The sequence below is a fragment of the Tenrec ecaudatus genome, unplaced genomic scaffold (assembly GCF_050624435.1).
Source record: "Tenrec ecaudatus isolate mTenEca1 unplaced genomic scaffold, mTenEca1.hap1 Scaffold_180, whole genome shotgun sequence".
Classification (NCBI taxonomy): domain Eukaryota; kingdom Metazoa; phylum Chordata; class Mammalia; order Afrosoricida; family Tenrecidae; genus Tenrec; species Tenrec ecaudatus.
Genome location: NW_027458078.1, coordinates 13,691 through 30,574, shown reverse-complemented (window position 1 = coordinate 30,574; position 16,884 = coordinate 13,691). Strand labels below are relative to the sequence as shown.

The window sequence follows — 16,884 nt, the reverse complement described above, 5'->3', positions numbered from 1 at the left end:
ATCAGATCCTCCTTTTTTTCCCCCTCCCTCTTCCACCCTCCTATCCTCATAAACCCTTGACAAATGATAAATTATTGCTATTTTCATATCTTACACTGTCTGCTGTCGCCCTTCACTAATTTCTGTTGTTCCTCACCCTAGGGTGTGTGTGTGTGTGTGTGTGTGTGTGTGTGTGTGTGTGTGTGTGTGTGTTTACATTGATCATTTGGATCAGTTCCCCCTTTCTCCCTCTACTGTCCCCAACCCTCCTGGTATCGCTACTCTCATTATTGTTCTAGCCAAATTTGTAGGTAGAACTGGGGTCATGATAGTGGGGCTGGGGGAGAGAAGCATTAAAGAACTACAGGAATGTTGCATGTTTTATCAGTGCTATACTGCACCCTTGCTGGCTTGTTCCTTCCTTGTGAATCTATGGTGAGGGAATGTTCAATTGTCTACAGATGGGCTTTGGGTCTCCCCTCCCTACCCCAGTGTTTGAATCAATATGATTGTTTGTTTGGGACTTTCTGATGCTGGATACCTGATACTATCTACATCTCATGATCACACAGGTGGTGTGCTTCTTCCATGTGGACTTTTTTCGCTTCCCAGCTAGATGGCCGCTTTTTTATCTTCAAGTCTTTAAGACTCTAGGCACTAATATATTTTAATAGCTGGGCACCGTCAGCTTTCTTCACCACATTAGCATATGCACCCATTTTGTCTTCAGCGATTGTTGTCGGGATGGTGAGCATCACAGAATGCCAGGTTATTAGAACAAAGTGTTCTTGCATTGAGGGAGGACTTGAGCCATGTTGAGTAATGTCCGTCTGCTACCTTATTATTTAACATATAAATATATGCACATAGATCTATGTCCCTATTGTTATCTATAAATATATTTACACATGTACATGCCTGTATTTATGCATCTAAAATATCTTTTGCCTCAGTTATTTCCTCAATTTCCTTTTACTTTCCTCTTGTCCCACTATCATGTTTGACCTTCATTTGGCTTTCAGTAATTCTTCTTGACGACATTGCACTTGATCAACCCACCAGGCATTCTACAGCCTCCTTACCATCGATTTTAGATCATGTGTTATTCCCTTGTCCCTGAAAACCCCAAATCTTAATAATGAGTTATTGGGTTATATATAAGAAATATCCATACTTGTGTCTATGTGTTTTATTACACACATACAGTCAAATACTTGCATTTATTTTAATTTTTAAAAATAATTTTACTGGGGGTTCGTACAACTCTTATCACAATCCATTGTGTCATGCATCCATTGTGTCATGCACATTTATACATTTGTTGCCATCATTATTCTCAAAGCATTTGCTTTCTACTTGAGCCCTTGGTGTCAGCTTATTTTGTCCACTCCCTCCCCACCCATCCTCCCTCAAGAACTCTTCATAATTTATAAATTATTATTATTTTGTCATGTGTTACACTGTCCAATGTCTCTTCCACCCACTTTTCTGTTGTTCACTCCCCAGGGACGGGGTTATATGTACCTTGAGATCAGTTCCCCCTTTCTACCCTACCTTCCACTTGCCCTCCTGGTATCACTACTCTCATTATTGGTCCTGTGGAGTTCATCTGTCCTAGATTCCCAGTGTTTCCAGTTTCTATCTGTACCAGTGTACATCCTCTGGTCTAGCTGGATTTGTACAAGGGATCATGATGGGGGTGGGGGAGGGAAGCCTAAAGAACTAGAGGAAAGTTGCATGTTTCATCATTGCTATACTGCACCCTGACTGACTCATCTCCTCCCTGTGGCCATTCTGTAAGGGGATGTTCAGTTGCCTACATATGGGCTTTGGGTCCTCCTCACTCCTCCTCCTCATTCACAATATGATATTTTGTTCTTTGATGCCTGATACCTGATCCTATTGACACCTCATGATCACATACATGCATTTATATAAACACCTAGCTCAGTAGGTAGACCAACATTGACTTAATACTTTAATGCCTTACTTGCTGTATTAAGATATGTTTTATTCTGGCAGACCTGAATGGCATTATCAGTGAATATTATTGCAAGTTTTGCCTGATAACCAACTCTACTTCTTTAAGTAAATAGCATCCAGTCAGGTAAGGATTTATTCTATAAAAATGAATAATCTAGATATTGAGATATAGTTAGCCTACCCTTATTTAATCTCCCTCTCTCACTAGTGTTCAAAAAATTAGTACCATAGCTTAATTAATGACACTATAAACAAAAGGTCCTATGATCCATGGAGAAGATTGATATCATTTGCTACCATAAACTAACAAGGATATCTCTAAGGTGAGCCAGAGGCAAATTAAAAACATAGATCTGGGAATGGATTTGGGGCTCGCACTTAATTTTAGCTCCAGGCTAAGAACAATTATTTCTGATGACATGGCCCTACTCATTACTCACCTTCACAAATGAAACACAGAAGATACGGTTGCATAGCGAAGTGCAGGGAAGAAATTAGATAGTGCCAGGCTATCATCATCTGGTTCTTAAAGGGTTGTTTTCAAATAAGCAGCAATTTAAGTGATATGTCAACTAAGCCCACATGGAAGAAGCACACCAACATCTATGTCCTAAGGATTATAAATTATATAATCCAGATATTAAGGATGGAATACTATCAGAGCTTATATTGTGAGATTCTGGTGTGTAGAAGGCAATGGATGACATCAGAAGGCCAAAATATATTTGCAGGATCTACATAGGAAATAAGCCTTTGGTGATTTCCTTCTGACCATAATTGAGAGATGAGAATAAGCTGGTTATCAGACAGAGAATATTGGAGAGATGACTGTTGTAGATTAAAATGATAAACCTGACCTGATTGGTTAAAACTTTGCCACTTGATACATTTGACCTTGATTTGGTTTTTAATATTTTCTGTGTTTTTTTTTTAATATTGGGTTTTATATCTGTTGTATTTTGTCATTGTGGGTAGCCTTCTTGACGCTTTTTATGTGTTTTTCAATGTTTTTTGGTATATGAAACACAGGATAAATGAAGCTAGAGAAACAACAATTAGAATAAGGGTTCCTGGGGGTGCAGTGGGGGAAGTGGTGGGTGGGGTGCATTAGTAGGGGGAACTGATATCAAGGAGGAAGAAAAGACTCTGAAGTGGATTTTGGTCACAATACCACAATGCTGTTTAATGAGATTGAACTATGAAATGGTATGATGTCTGTATTAGCTCCTAAGAGAAGATTGGGGAGGGGGGGAGATTAAAAAAAAAAAGCAACAACAGAGATTTCCGGCAAGATGGCGATGGAGTAATACATACCAGAGGAACTCTGCAGATTTCAGCCCAGGAGAGTTGCTTAGAGGGAATTTCAACACTGCTGGAATGCAGGAGGAGCATCATAATGATAAGTAGGCTCAGACCCACATGGTTTTGAGGGGCTGGGGGCTTTTGGCTTACCTCAGTGGAGGACGGCTGGATTTGACCTTGGCCCTGCCACTGTCTCTGCTGGAGCCTGGGACCATTTGGAGCCTGTACAGCGGCTTGGTCTCAACACAGCCACAGTTTGCCACCACCCACCTCGGGGCAAGGACTGGACCCTTGCAGCTCCTCTCTGTGCCCCCTCAGTCTTGGAGGGCTGCACAGGGGCCTTTTCTCAACACAGCCACAGCTTGCTGCTGCCGCCTCAGAGCAGGGACTAAACCCTTGCAGCTCCACTGGCGGGGAATCGGGACTCAGCTACATTTGTTACTTTGTTTCCATGTCTTCACTATATCCTCCCCTCCCCTGCCCCCCACAGGCTCAGCGGGCTTGATTTTTTTCCCTCCTCTTTCTCTTTCTTGGTCTCTCCAGACCACTCCCCTTAGCCTAGGGTATGTATGCCTGGGCCACACCCAGCTAGGTGAACTCCACCCTGTGTAGCTAGGGAGGCTGGGAAAGGGCCTGCCAACCTCCACCAGGGGATACTCTGCTAAAACATCTAACAGGGGAATTCCTACATGTGTGCCTGGAGTCCTAAGGTAGCTCAGCCAACACTCCTCAACCTTTCAAGCTGTTGTAGGAACCTCTGCCCAACCTCAGCAACACCAAAGCAGGCAACCCACCAGCCTTCTGGGTCACTTCCCTGAGAGGGAAGCTATAGGAGGATAAAGTGGTAGGTTAATTCCATAGTGAAATAAGCTATAGGCAGTTCGAAGAAGTTCTCCTGCAAGTCTCCCAGAGAGAGCCAGTGCTATACAACTCACAGGAAAATGGCACCTGGCTCATCTAAACCAACACAAGGCAAACAGCCATCAGCCCAAACGACCTCAACGAAACAACGGGAAAAACAAAAGGCAATGCCTGAAGATGGCCTGAACATAATGACATGCATAGAGGAAGGAGACATTGAACAGTCACAGAAAGGAATTTTCAGAATGCTACTTGGATTCATAGAGGATATGGGGCAACAATACAGAAAAAGGATGAAATGATAGAAGAGGTAAAAGCCATAAATAAAAGAGAAATACAGGAGCTTAGGGAGGAGATAACAAAAACCAGTAGCAGACTCACGTAACTCAAGAATCGACTGGAGGAATCAGAGAACTGCATCAGTGACTTGGAGGGCAGCCAGGCAGACTTTAACAAATGCAAACAAAAATCTAATAAGATCATCAGAGAAGTTGAAGAAAACTTAAGAGTGATGTCTGATGTTATGAAGCGGAACAACATGAGAACTATTGGCTTACCGGAGGAAGACAACAAAGAAGTCATATGCAACAATAGTGAGAGAATTCTTGGAGGAAAGCTTCCCCAGCTTAGTGAATGAGAACCAGGCAACCATTTAGGAGGCTGAAAGAACCCCAGCAAGACTGCATCACAAGAAGAAGTCACCAAGGCACAAAAGAATTAAATTATGCAATTTAGAGGAAAAGGAGAAAATCATGAGTGCGGCTAGGGAAAAACAAGCAAGCAATCACATACAAAGGTTCCCAAATAAGAATATGCTCAGACCTATCAGCAGAATCTATGAAGAAGAGGAGAGAGTGGAATAACATATTCCCAAAATTGACGGAAAACAATGCAAACTCAAGAATACCTTACCCAGTCAAATTATCTATCAATATAGATGGAGAAGTAAGAGTCTTCCCAGACAAGGAAAAACTCAAAGAATACGTTAGAAGAAATCCAGCCTACAAAAGATCCTTGCAAACCCAGTATGGGCAGAAGAACAACACCCACCAAGCATAAATAAGAGCCCACCACATAGAACAACCTCACCCAGAGGGCAAAAAGAAAACAGACCTCAGATAGCACTGACTTAAATATGGAAAGACTTCAAAGGCTGCTGAAGTAATCTTTAAAAAAAAAGGCAAAAGAGGCATAGGGAAAAAGCTACGGTATACAAACATTCCTGGGGCAAGGACCACATAATATGGCAGGGACCAGACCAAACACAGGGGTACACATGGTACACAACTAAAACGGAGGTGGGGTAAGAAAAAAAATAATAATAAAGAAAAGGGTAGCGGGGGCACAGGACACTAACCAACCCAATGGGAGGGTACTATTTTTGTCTCCATAGGGAAAGAGGGACCAGATTTCAACCCGGTGTTCTAAGATGTGAATGCAACATGCCGGTGCGGAGTAGTGAATCAGTGGAGAGGTCTGGGGGGCTGGCCCCAACACCAACCAAATGGACACCTGCCCCTCCCCTCAGAAGAATTTATTTCAACGGACAGCACTGAATCTACAGCTCTGGAAAAGGGACATATCTGATCAGAGCATATGGGAGCATATGAAGGGGGAGGAGGAGAGAGTAGAGCACATCATGGACCACCAGGCCATGAGGTTGATATTCCCAATTAGAGCAGTCAGTCGACAGAGAGGATCACATGGCCAGCCCCACTATGAGACATGACGTCCCTCACTGACCCATATCTCTACAGAGGACAACACCAGAGACACAGTGTGGGTATTGCACCCAATCGGATCCCACCACATCGAGGCAAAATAATTAAGGGGTGTAACAGAACAGCAAGGGAATAGAGCGGCGAGGTCCCCAGTGAATGCTGAAGGTAGACTTTGGGGCCAGGGCATGATGCCCCAACAGACTGGACTGGAAAACACTTTTAAAGACCAACAAACAATCCTTGAACTAATTACAAGTTTTCTTTCTTGTTGTGTTTTGTTTTTTCTCATTAGTATGTTGTTATTTTGTTGTATATTGTTGCTTGGTTTTGCTCTGTCTTGTTTTTGTGCATGTTATTATCTCCACAGGTCTGTCTAAATAAGATAGGCTGGATGAACAATAGGAGAAAACAACGGGACCAATAGTTCCGTGGGACATGGGAGAGGGGGAGGTAAGGAAGTGGTGTTAACAAACCCAGGGACAAGGGAACAACAAGGGATCCAAATTGCTGGTGAGGAGGGTGTAGGAGGCCTGGTTGGGCATGATCAAGGGTAATGTGACTAAGAGGAATTGCCGAAACACTGGTGGGGACTGAGCATGAGAGTGGGACAGGAGGGAAGTCAAAGGAAATAGAGGAAAGAGCTGGGAGGCAAAGGGTTTTCATAGAGGTCTAGATAAAGACATGTACATATGCAAATATATTTGTACATGAGACTAGGGAAATAGATCTATGTGCATGTATTTATAGGTTTAGTATTAAGGTAGTAGAAGGACATTGGGACTCCACTCAAGTACTCCCTCAATGTAGGAATACTTTCTTCTTTTAAATTGGAATTTTATGATGCTCACCTTCCCGACACAACCGTTGAAGACAAAAAGGGTGAACAACCAAATGTGGTGAAGAAAGCTGATGGTGCCTGGCTATCAAAAAATATAGCATCTGGGGTCTAAAAGGTTTGAAGGTAAACAAGCGGCCATCTGGTTCAGAAGCAATAAAGCCCACATGGAAGAAGCACACCAGCCTGTGCGATTACAAAGTTTCAAGGGATCAGGTTTAAGGCATTATCAGAACAAAAATCTTACCATAGTGAATGAGCAGGGGAGTGCGGAGTGGAGACCCAAAGCCCATTTGTAGGTCACTGGACATACCCTTACAGAAGGGTCTTGGGGAGGAGACGAAACAGTCAGGGTGCGATGTAGCAACGTGAAAAAATACAACTTTCCTCTAGTTCCTAAATGCTTCCTCCCCCCACCCCACTGTCAAGATCTGAATCCTACCTTGCAAGCCTGACTAGACCAGAGGAGGTACACTGGTACAGATGGGAACTGGAAACACAGGGAATCCAGGGCAGATGATCCCCTCAGGACCAGTGGTGTGAGTGGCGCTGCTGGGAGCATAGAGAGAGAATGGGTTAGAAAGGGGGAACTGATTTCAAGGATCTACATGTGACCTCCTCCCTGGGGGACATACAACAGAAAAGTGGGGGTAGGGAGATGTGGGACAGACCAAGATATGAGAAAATAATAACTTATAAATTATCAAAGGTTCATGAGGGAGGGGGAAGGGGGGAGAGAGGTTTAAAAATGAGGACCTGATGCCAGGGGCTTGGGTGGAGAGCAAATGTTTTGAGAATGATGAGGGCATTGAATGTACAAATGTGCTTTACACAATTGATGTATGTATGGATTGTGATTGGAGTTGTATGAGCCCCTAATAAAATGATCTTTTAAAACAAATAAGTAAATAAATAAACAATCACTGACATTAAAAAAGAAAATAAATAAAAAACACATATAGATTACATTGCTAAATGTCATCAAGTCAGTTTTGACTCATAGTGACACTTTGTACAACATAAGGAAACACTGCCTGGTCCTGCACCATCCTAAAACTCATTTTACAGCCACTGTGTCAATTAATCTCAATGCGAGTCATCTTTTCTGTTTACCCTATACTTCACCAAGCACAAAAACCCTACTCTGGTGTAACTATAGGAAAAGAGCTCACAGGAAACTGGTGTTCCAGAGGAGAGAATCCAGATCTGGGTTCAGTATAGCAGTACACACACACACACACACACACACACACACACACACACACACACACACCACAATTTTTGCTTCTCTGGAGAACCCGGTGTAAAACATTTGGTTCCAAGAGTGATTCTAGAGAAACAAAGTTGTACAGATCAATTTTCTCAATTGGTTCCCAAGTCTGATCAGGTTTGAAGGTATTAATAACTGCCCCCATGAGTATAAAGGGCACTGTGAAATCGTGGTGTGCGGTGTGCTGTAGTGGTTACGCATTGGGCTCACCTCAGTGTCAGCAGTTCAAAACCACCAGGAAGAGAAAGATGAAGCTTTCTACTCCCATAACTAGTCTCAGAAATCCACAGAGGGCAGTTCTACCCTGTCTGACAGTCACTACTCGATGCACGCAGTGTATCACCACCCGCACATCAGGAATTGGTGGAAATTGATGCTCTAAGTGATAGCATGTTTGATATTCTTCTGCAATTGTTTCGGGGTAAGCAGTATGGAGAAGCTGATTATTTATCCTACTTACAAAAGATAAATTGGTAGAAGGAAAGACATGAACTCAGGACTTCAGAGTCAAAGATCAAAAAATGCATAAAAGACTTCAAAGTTTACATTTATTCTTTAAAAAAAAGGTTTTCTTTTTGTGGTAACAGAGGTGATATTACTGAAAAAATAAACTCAAGAGTAATATCCTAAGAATGATGAATTATAGTGCCAACTCAATTCTCAACCTCAAATGCTGTTAAATTGAGAATATTGATTGGGAACAAAACGGACTCTTACGCCTTGGGATGGGGAGATACAGGCAGATAATTAAGAAGACGGGTGGATTGAGCCCCCAATTTCCATAATGTTACTTTAGCTAAGAGCAGATTGTTTCCATCTGAAGAGATTGCTCCATCTTAATTCATGATCAGTAAAAAAAACTATTATCCCTTCCCACCACATGAAAAGATTAACTCAATAGTGCATGCTGATATGAATCCTGGGCATTTACTGGAGCCTTGCTTGAGGAGATGCTTTAAAAGATACTGATAAATGTTTCCAGTTAATGAATTCACCACCCATTATTGCTTCTAGACCTAAGACTAGACTTATGTTCCAGCAAGCTCTAAAAGATGACATATACATGGTGACCCAGGCAGAGGTACACTATACTCCAAAAGAATTTTCAGAAACGTAGAGAATATAGATATAAGAATGGCTAATAATGGTGTGTAGAACATAAAGTTGGATCAGTCTTAGTTTACTGATATGGGCCCACTAAGTGCAGAATATAAATTTAATGTTTCAATCTAAGACACTTTTTGGTTGATTCAGTGAAGCTGATTCGTGGGTTGTATGATGGCATAAATAAATCATGCTCAATGACAAGTCCAGTCAAAGTATATTGTAGCAGAAGGTATCCACAAGATTAAGGAGTTGGGCATGCTATAATGGATTAATCAGGATGGGTCTACAGACGCACATGGAGTAGAACTCACACCTTTACTGCAAGAGGAGGGAGCCCAATTGCAAATGTAGTCCCAGCATCTCTGAAGATTGCTATTTTATGTAAGTCACATTTCACTGTGGAAATGGACTTATTGGAATAGTGACACCTAACTACACTTGGGCTGATTGGGTTGCAGGGAAGTAGGGGCCAAATGGCAGCACTTAATTGACAGAGACAGGTGGATGTGGCTACTGTAATGGACAGCTGAGTCAAAGTGGGAATCAGAACAGCTTGACTGTCATGGACTCATGGTATTGTCTACTCAGGCAGGAAGTCCTTGGGAGTGAAAAACATAGGAAACCTAATGAATATTTACTTGATCTGTCTAAGCAGAAAAAAAAATCTGGGTCAAGTGAACAGCAGTGAAACTCAAATGATTAGAAGAGTCATAATTGTTCAATCATTCCCTGAGGTGAGATAGTTTACAGACCCATAACCCATTAAAAAGAGCAGGGGCTATGTTTCCCTGTGGAAGGACCCCCACTATAATGACAAAATTTTCTGTTATTTTTTTGTCAGCCTTCCTCAAATGGATCATCAGCATTTTACAAGAGTGAGTGTTCACTGTGGGAAAAGAAATAATTAGATTTTTTTAGGGATTATTGGACACTGGCTCTAACTGAGACCAATTCTAGAAGGCCTAAAACATCACTGTGACCCACCATTTGGTGTGGGGGCACATGGAGGTCAATATTGTAACGGAGTCTCTTACTTCAAGTTCATCTTCAGGTGGGCTGGTGGCTCTCCAAACCCACCCTGTAGCAAATGAACCAGTTCCAGAATCCATTTTGTGTAAGTCAGATTTACATAACTGGAATACTCAGCAGCTAGCAGAACATCCACATTGGGTCCCTGAGGTGGGGAATAAGGCTAAAATGGTAGGAAAAACCAAATGCCAAGAAGACGCCATTTAAACTGTCTAGGAAAATGGTAAGCTAAAAACAATATTGTATCTTCCCCCACACTTTCACCACTTACTCATCTCTCTCCCCTTTCCTTCATTTCACCATATTTTCCACCTTCTATTAGACCTCTCCCACATCACTAGACAAAGCCAACTAAGTGTTCACATCACTGGCACTACTACTAGGATTCTGAGGAAACAGCAATCAACCACAGAAAACCCAAAACATCAAGAAAAACAAATGTAAACAAATGGAAATTGCCCAGATCCAATAGAGAATTCTGAAAAAGAGGCCCTGGAACTATAAGAAACAGGATTCCGAAGAATGATTTAGACATGTAGGGAATACTCAGGAAAACAATAGAAGAAATCTTAAATCAAAGGGAATCTAAGAATATAAACAATGAGATAACAGAATTAGGCAACACAGTAAATGACTTGAGGAATAGATTTTCCTTCTGAAAAGGAAAATCAAATCAGTGAGCTCAAAGACGATCACTCTGACTATAACTGACAAGAAAAACCACCACCAAAAAACAACAAAAGAATCAAGAGAAATAATCTATGTCTCATTAAAAACCCTGAAAAAGAAGTAACAAAAATACATACAAAGAAAATAGTTTTGACAAACTATAAAAGAAAATTTGACCAACAACACAGGAGTACATAATTATTCAAAAAGTTAAGAAAACCAAAATGAGATAGAAGCTAAAAGAAAACCACCATGAAATATCAGAGCCAAATTCTCCAATTTGAAAAAAAAGGATAGAATCCTGAGGGCAGTTACAGAAAAAAGATGGGAGGTGGGGTCAGGGGAATGTATGTCTTGAAGAAGGCGACTACATTTCTATCAATGGTTAAACTGGCTGGAGAAAAACAATGAACAATACTCGTAAAGAATCCAATGGGAGAAAATGCCCGGTATTATGTTCCTACTTGGTTTCTATTCATCTAGTTTCCATCCAGACCTTGGTGAACCAGGCTATGCGCTGTAGACTACTGGGACCTTGAACTGTGTTTTCAAGGCACACATCTGTCCTACTGCTCGAACTGTTCACACTCACCTGTAGCCGTTTTAAGGAACAGACAGACTTTCTTGGACTTAATATTTATATGACTTAGTGTGAGAAGAAGCAGATGACTGCTATCCCAAGGTTATGGAATTGGTGGTCTTTGGACTGTGGTTCAGCTCTCTTGCTCTCAGGGTGCTCTATTAATGATGCCCATTCAATGTGGCCCGGGATTACCATATATTTACTGCTTAATGCCCTTCTTTTTTCTTATGAAATGTATTCATCTGATAGGGATGATTCTGCTTCTGTGAATTACTGCAAATTTTGTCTTATCACTGATCCCACTGCTTGTTTATAAATAGTGTCTTGTTATGGACATGTCATTAATTCATATTTTACAGTCTGAAGCCTATCTATACTTAAATAATTTTTCTTCAGCATTTTAAAATGCTATATAATTGGCTAAATAAAAGACATTACCTTATGCCCTAGGGGGATGATTTATAAAGTTCTCTATCATAAAATCATAATAATCTCTGAAGTTAACCAGAGACATATAAACTATAGATATATGAATGGATTTGGGGTTCGCACTTAATTGTAGCCCAATGCATCCTAGCCTGGCCCCGCTCAATGCTTGCCCTCATGAAGAGGTCACTGCTAATATGAGGGCTGTAACAGCATGTGATAAAAAAAACCAGTTGGTGCCCGACTATCAGACAGAATAGTGGCTGAGGTTTTAAAAGCTCGTCTTCAAACAGGTAGCTATGTGAGTGAAGCATCAACTAAGCCCACATGAGGAAACACACCTGCCTTTATAATCCAAGGATTGTAAATAACATCCAAATCTCAGGAGAAAATAGTATCAGAGCTTGAATTCTGGACATGTGGTTTACAGAAGGCTATGGAAGACAGTGAAAGCCAAAAATCCAATTGCAGGGTCGCTTGGATGGATTAAGCCTCTGGGGAATCTTCTTGGACCAAAGTCCTGGGATATTAAGAGCCTTGTTAGAGACAAAACACTGCAAAGTTGATTAAGTCCGTTGTACTTAGGTTACATTTTAATATCTTGCTATTTGATCTCCCTTTTGACTCATTTTAAAGTTGTTTCAGTTTTTAATATTTTGCTTTTTTTCCTATGAAGTTTTTCTCTGTGTTCTAATCATTGTTCTCCAGTTTGTCTTTTCAATGATTTTCTGTATGTAAAGACCAGGCTATGTAGATTCACAGAGGTAGTAACCGGCTTGATAATTGTGTAGAGCATGGTAGGAGTGATTGGTGGCAAATTAGGAACTAACAACGAGTTCATGAGAAAATGCGCTGAAATTCATTGTGGTGATAACTGCAGAAACGTTCTTAATAGGATAGAACAATTGAATTGTATGATAGGTGAAATATGAGGGAGTACCCCCCCACCACCAACCCCAGACCAGAATTGCGCTGGGCAGAGTGGAGCTTTCATAGTACCCATGTTTCCTGCTAAGTATGCATCGAGCAACTTGCTCTGAGTTAGTGCACCCTGTGGCACTGGGAAGGTTTTCTCTGGTCACGGTGAATTTTTTCATAAAAGCAGTTTTGCTTGAAACCTTGCTTTTTGAGATGGCCAATTTAAGAAAACAGTGTGCAGTGGTGAAATTTTGTTTCCTACTCAAGGAAAAACACTGCAGAAACTGTTGTGATGTTGAAAACAGCTTACAAGGGCAGTGCTATGGGAAAAAACTCAAGTGTTTTTCTCATTTCAAAAAAGGTAAAATATTGATTGATGACAAACCTCATTCTGGATGTTTGTCAACTTCCTGAATGAACGAAAACGTCAACTCATCATGCATTTGGAGTTTGCTCCACCAGGCAAGACTGTTAATCAAGCTTTCTATTTAGAGGATCCGAAAAGATTGCATAATAGTGTGTGATGAAAATGGTCTGATTTGTGGCAGACAGGGGACTGGTTCTGCCACCACGACAATGCCCCTGCTCACACAGCCATCTCAGTGTGCCAGTTTTTGGTAAAAACCAGCATGCCTCTTTTGCCCCACACACCTTATTCACCTGACCTCACTTTGTGTGACTTCTTTTTGTTTCTTTGAATGAAGAGGGAAATGAAAGAACAGAGATTTGAAGACAAAAGCAGAGATGAAGAAAAAAATTGGAGAGGTACTGTCAGCCTTCCAAACAGATGAGTTTGAAAAATGTTTCCAAGAATGGAATCACAGGTGTGACAAATGTATGAAGTGTAATGGAGAGTACTTTGGCGGTGACATGGTTGTTTTGTAAAAAAATTTAAATACATAACTTTGAAAAAAATCCATTTTTGGTAACTCCTTGTATCTTCCAATAAAACTATTTTAAAATAATAAATATGTAAATGGGGTTAGCCCAGATTCAGTTGTACACAGGTTAAGACTTGAGTCAGTGGTCTCCTGTATTGCTTGCTGTCCTTGGGAGTTATCAGTAGCTTGTCACCTGACTTACCAAGCTTGGACTTATTCGTCTCTTTAGCCACAGGCTTGATCTGCCAACCTTGAATTCATTTCCCTCTGTAGCCATAGACCTTTGTCTTTCAGCTCCTTTTGGGCCCATCAACTCCCAAAGCTATGACAGTCATGATAACCCTGCACCCTAACATCAGCATCATGGGCCTAGAACTTGCTCAACTTGGAATTTGCCTTCTTCTACATCTGTGTGAGCTATTTTCTTGATGAAACGCTCTCTATATAAGTATATCCGGAGAACAGGCTGTCCAGGGAGATTACCCACACTGCACTCTCCAGGAAACTATTCTTGTCACAGCAACACTTCTGACAATCCAGGTCCTGGATCTTTCAAAGTACCAAGCATGAGGTCATGGTTTTACCTTGTGCCTCAAATAACTCATTCTGAGGCTCTTTGGCACCATCAGGTTCTTCATCTGACTTGAAACTCTGTGGAAAAATGGAAAGGATACATAAATCCCTTGGAGAATATCAAAAGCAGTTGCAGAACACCAAACAAACATGTAGCACTGGAAAGCTCTTTTGTGTAACTGAAGTGGACATGCTATCTGTACACCAGCAGCACGTGGATCATAAATTCCTTATTGAAAGTGAGAATGCCAGAAGTGGCAATAGGGAGCATGTCGTACTTTGTGAAATCATACTTGGTGTTCCTACCCCCTAAGTCATCAGCACTTTAAGTGGGCACATGCAGTCAACTGTCTTGGTTACCTTACACCAAGAGAAAAGACGAGGACACCCAGAAGCATCTGATTCTGTCAAAATCTTATGGTGTATGTAGTGACCAAGTGAATACCCACATATGGAATCGGTGGAGTCCTGGTGACATAGTGCTTGAGCACAAGGCTACTAACTGGAAGTCAGTTGGTTTGAACGCACCAGCCTTGGAGACCCTTTGAAGCTGTTCTACTAAGGACGATGGGGTTGCTAAGAACCCAAGTAGGTTAAATGGTAGTGGGTTTGGGTTTGGGTTGGACCAAGACTCAGCATTCTAAGCAGGAGCAATCTTGAGGACTGAAAGCTGAGAGCAGACAACAGGAAGAGTCTACGGAAGCGATGAAAGAAAGAAGCATCGTGCTACCGATGGAGTCCAGCATGCGACAAAGGGACAAGGTAGCGCCTTCAGCTCACACCCTGTCCACTGTCTCTCTGGGGTAACTGAGGTCTACAGTGCTTAGGTGTCTTGTCTACCAGAGGTCTAGGGCCGACCCTCCAATGCTCTCACACCCTTGAATTTAAATGACAAGTCAGAGCAACACCAGTAAATTCAGTCCCACTTCCCTAATGCCTTCCACTCACTGAAAAACTAAAAATACCCTTTCCATACCCAGTTTTGAGTACCAAAAAGGCCTCAAAAATCAGAAGAGCCCCGATGAAGACAGAGTCTCATTAGCCCAGGAAATGATAATTCAACCCACACCATACTTCAGATCCAAATGTAAAGAGAACAGAAAGCAAATGTCCTGGGTTTATGGTGTAGCCCAACATAGCACATGCATCCATGAAAGAAAATTTAGGATTTAAACGTGTGCTTATTTGTTTCCCCCTGCCTTACAAATGTTTAAGATTAAAATCAATTCAGGACTCCAAGTTACCTTACTAAAGATAGGTTCTTGATATGGTCTCGTCTTTCAATCTGACAGCACATAAAGGAGGAACCAGTAACATTCTGGAATCCTTGAATACAGATCTAACAAGTATGTGATTTACTTAGGACATGTGATGCATCATCATGAATATGCTTCTTGACATGGAGTACAGTGAGGACCTGGCCCTTAGCAGGTGTCTGGGATTCACTCCAGGTACTTGAAGTGAGTAACTTAATGAACTGGGAGAAGGGAGCTGAAGCTAGCCCCCAAAGCGGCAGGGGAGTAGTAAGTATTTCCTGTCTTACAGTTTCGAAGCACTACAGTACTAGCGTCAGAAAGGAGTGAGAAACAAATGAAAACATTTCTGCTGTTGCAATGTCTGAAGGAGAGCACTCTTTGTCCAGGGTCACATGGAGACAACTAGACCCAGATCTTATTTAAAATGAGATCTTATTCCCCAATGGTAACCCTAGCACCTGTCTACTTAAAATTCCAGGGAATGAGACTCTCTCTGCTTACATTCTCTCACAACCATGTGAACTAAGATATTTACCTGATATTAGGCACTCAAGTTGGAGAAGGAAATTCTGACCCACCTCCACACTTTGCAGAGATGTTGCTCGGTGGAGCTGGCTGCTCAGGCTGCTCTGTCCTTGCTTATCTGCTGCATGCTTGACTTCATTCTCCAGTGAGCACAACTCAGGCTGGGTCCGACGACCATACCACTTAGGACCACTCACATGCTTCGGTAGGACAGCTTTTGAGAGAGAGAGAAAAGAAGAGGGAAATTTGGTGAGGAGCCCTTTAAATGAGCTCTCTGAGATTTGAATGTGTCTACGTTATCATGGATGAACATTTTTACCCAACAGAAAGCATTAAAAAGAACACAAGAAGCTGCTTCTCTGTTAGGTGTGAATTGGGTCTGAAGGCTAGTAATAGTGGATCAACTTTATGCTCTGCTTGAAGTTTTCAGAGTCTATTTTTGCTTTTGTTTATGCAATAAAAGGCTGAGGGGGAAAAAAAACACCCCCAAACCCTCTAAACCTGAAGCCCTAACTTTTTATGCAAACAGTAGGTTCTCCAGTAGTCTAACAATCTAGGGCTCTGGAAGCTGAAGATCATCTTCCAAACCTAAATGTCCTCGGAGTACATCTTAGCCACCAACAGAGGAAGAGAGAGTGGTGCGTGGGATCTGTGGATGTGGGACCAGGATACAGGCAGGCAGGTACCTCTGAAATTCAGAGCATGTCTGGTGAGTCTGGGACAGAAAGAGGCTTTTAACAGCTCTCTGCTTCCTTTTGAAATCCTTTCTTCTCGATATCTACAAAGAGTAGCTGGGACCTCTCAGCCAGAGAAGAAATTGATGCTGAATTCTCATGAAAATTGAAAGTGGAAGCTAGGAAAAAGAAATGGGGACTGGGGTGGCATGGAAGCCTGATCGAACAGGCCATGGCTTCAGAGCAGAGCCAGTTGAAGAGAAGGCAAAGAGACTTTCATGAGGTAGGGACG

General features: G+C 41.8%; 1 pseudogene; it reads right to left on the bottom strand.

The window, feature by feature from the left end:
* The window catches only part of LOC142436144 (ninein-like protein), an 88,938-nt pseudogene extending 72,806 nt beyond the window's left edge, over window positions 1–16,132 (bottom strand).
* Between the last annotated feature and the right edge of the window lie 752 nt (window positions 16,133–16,884).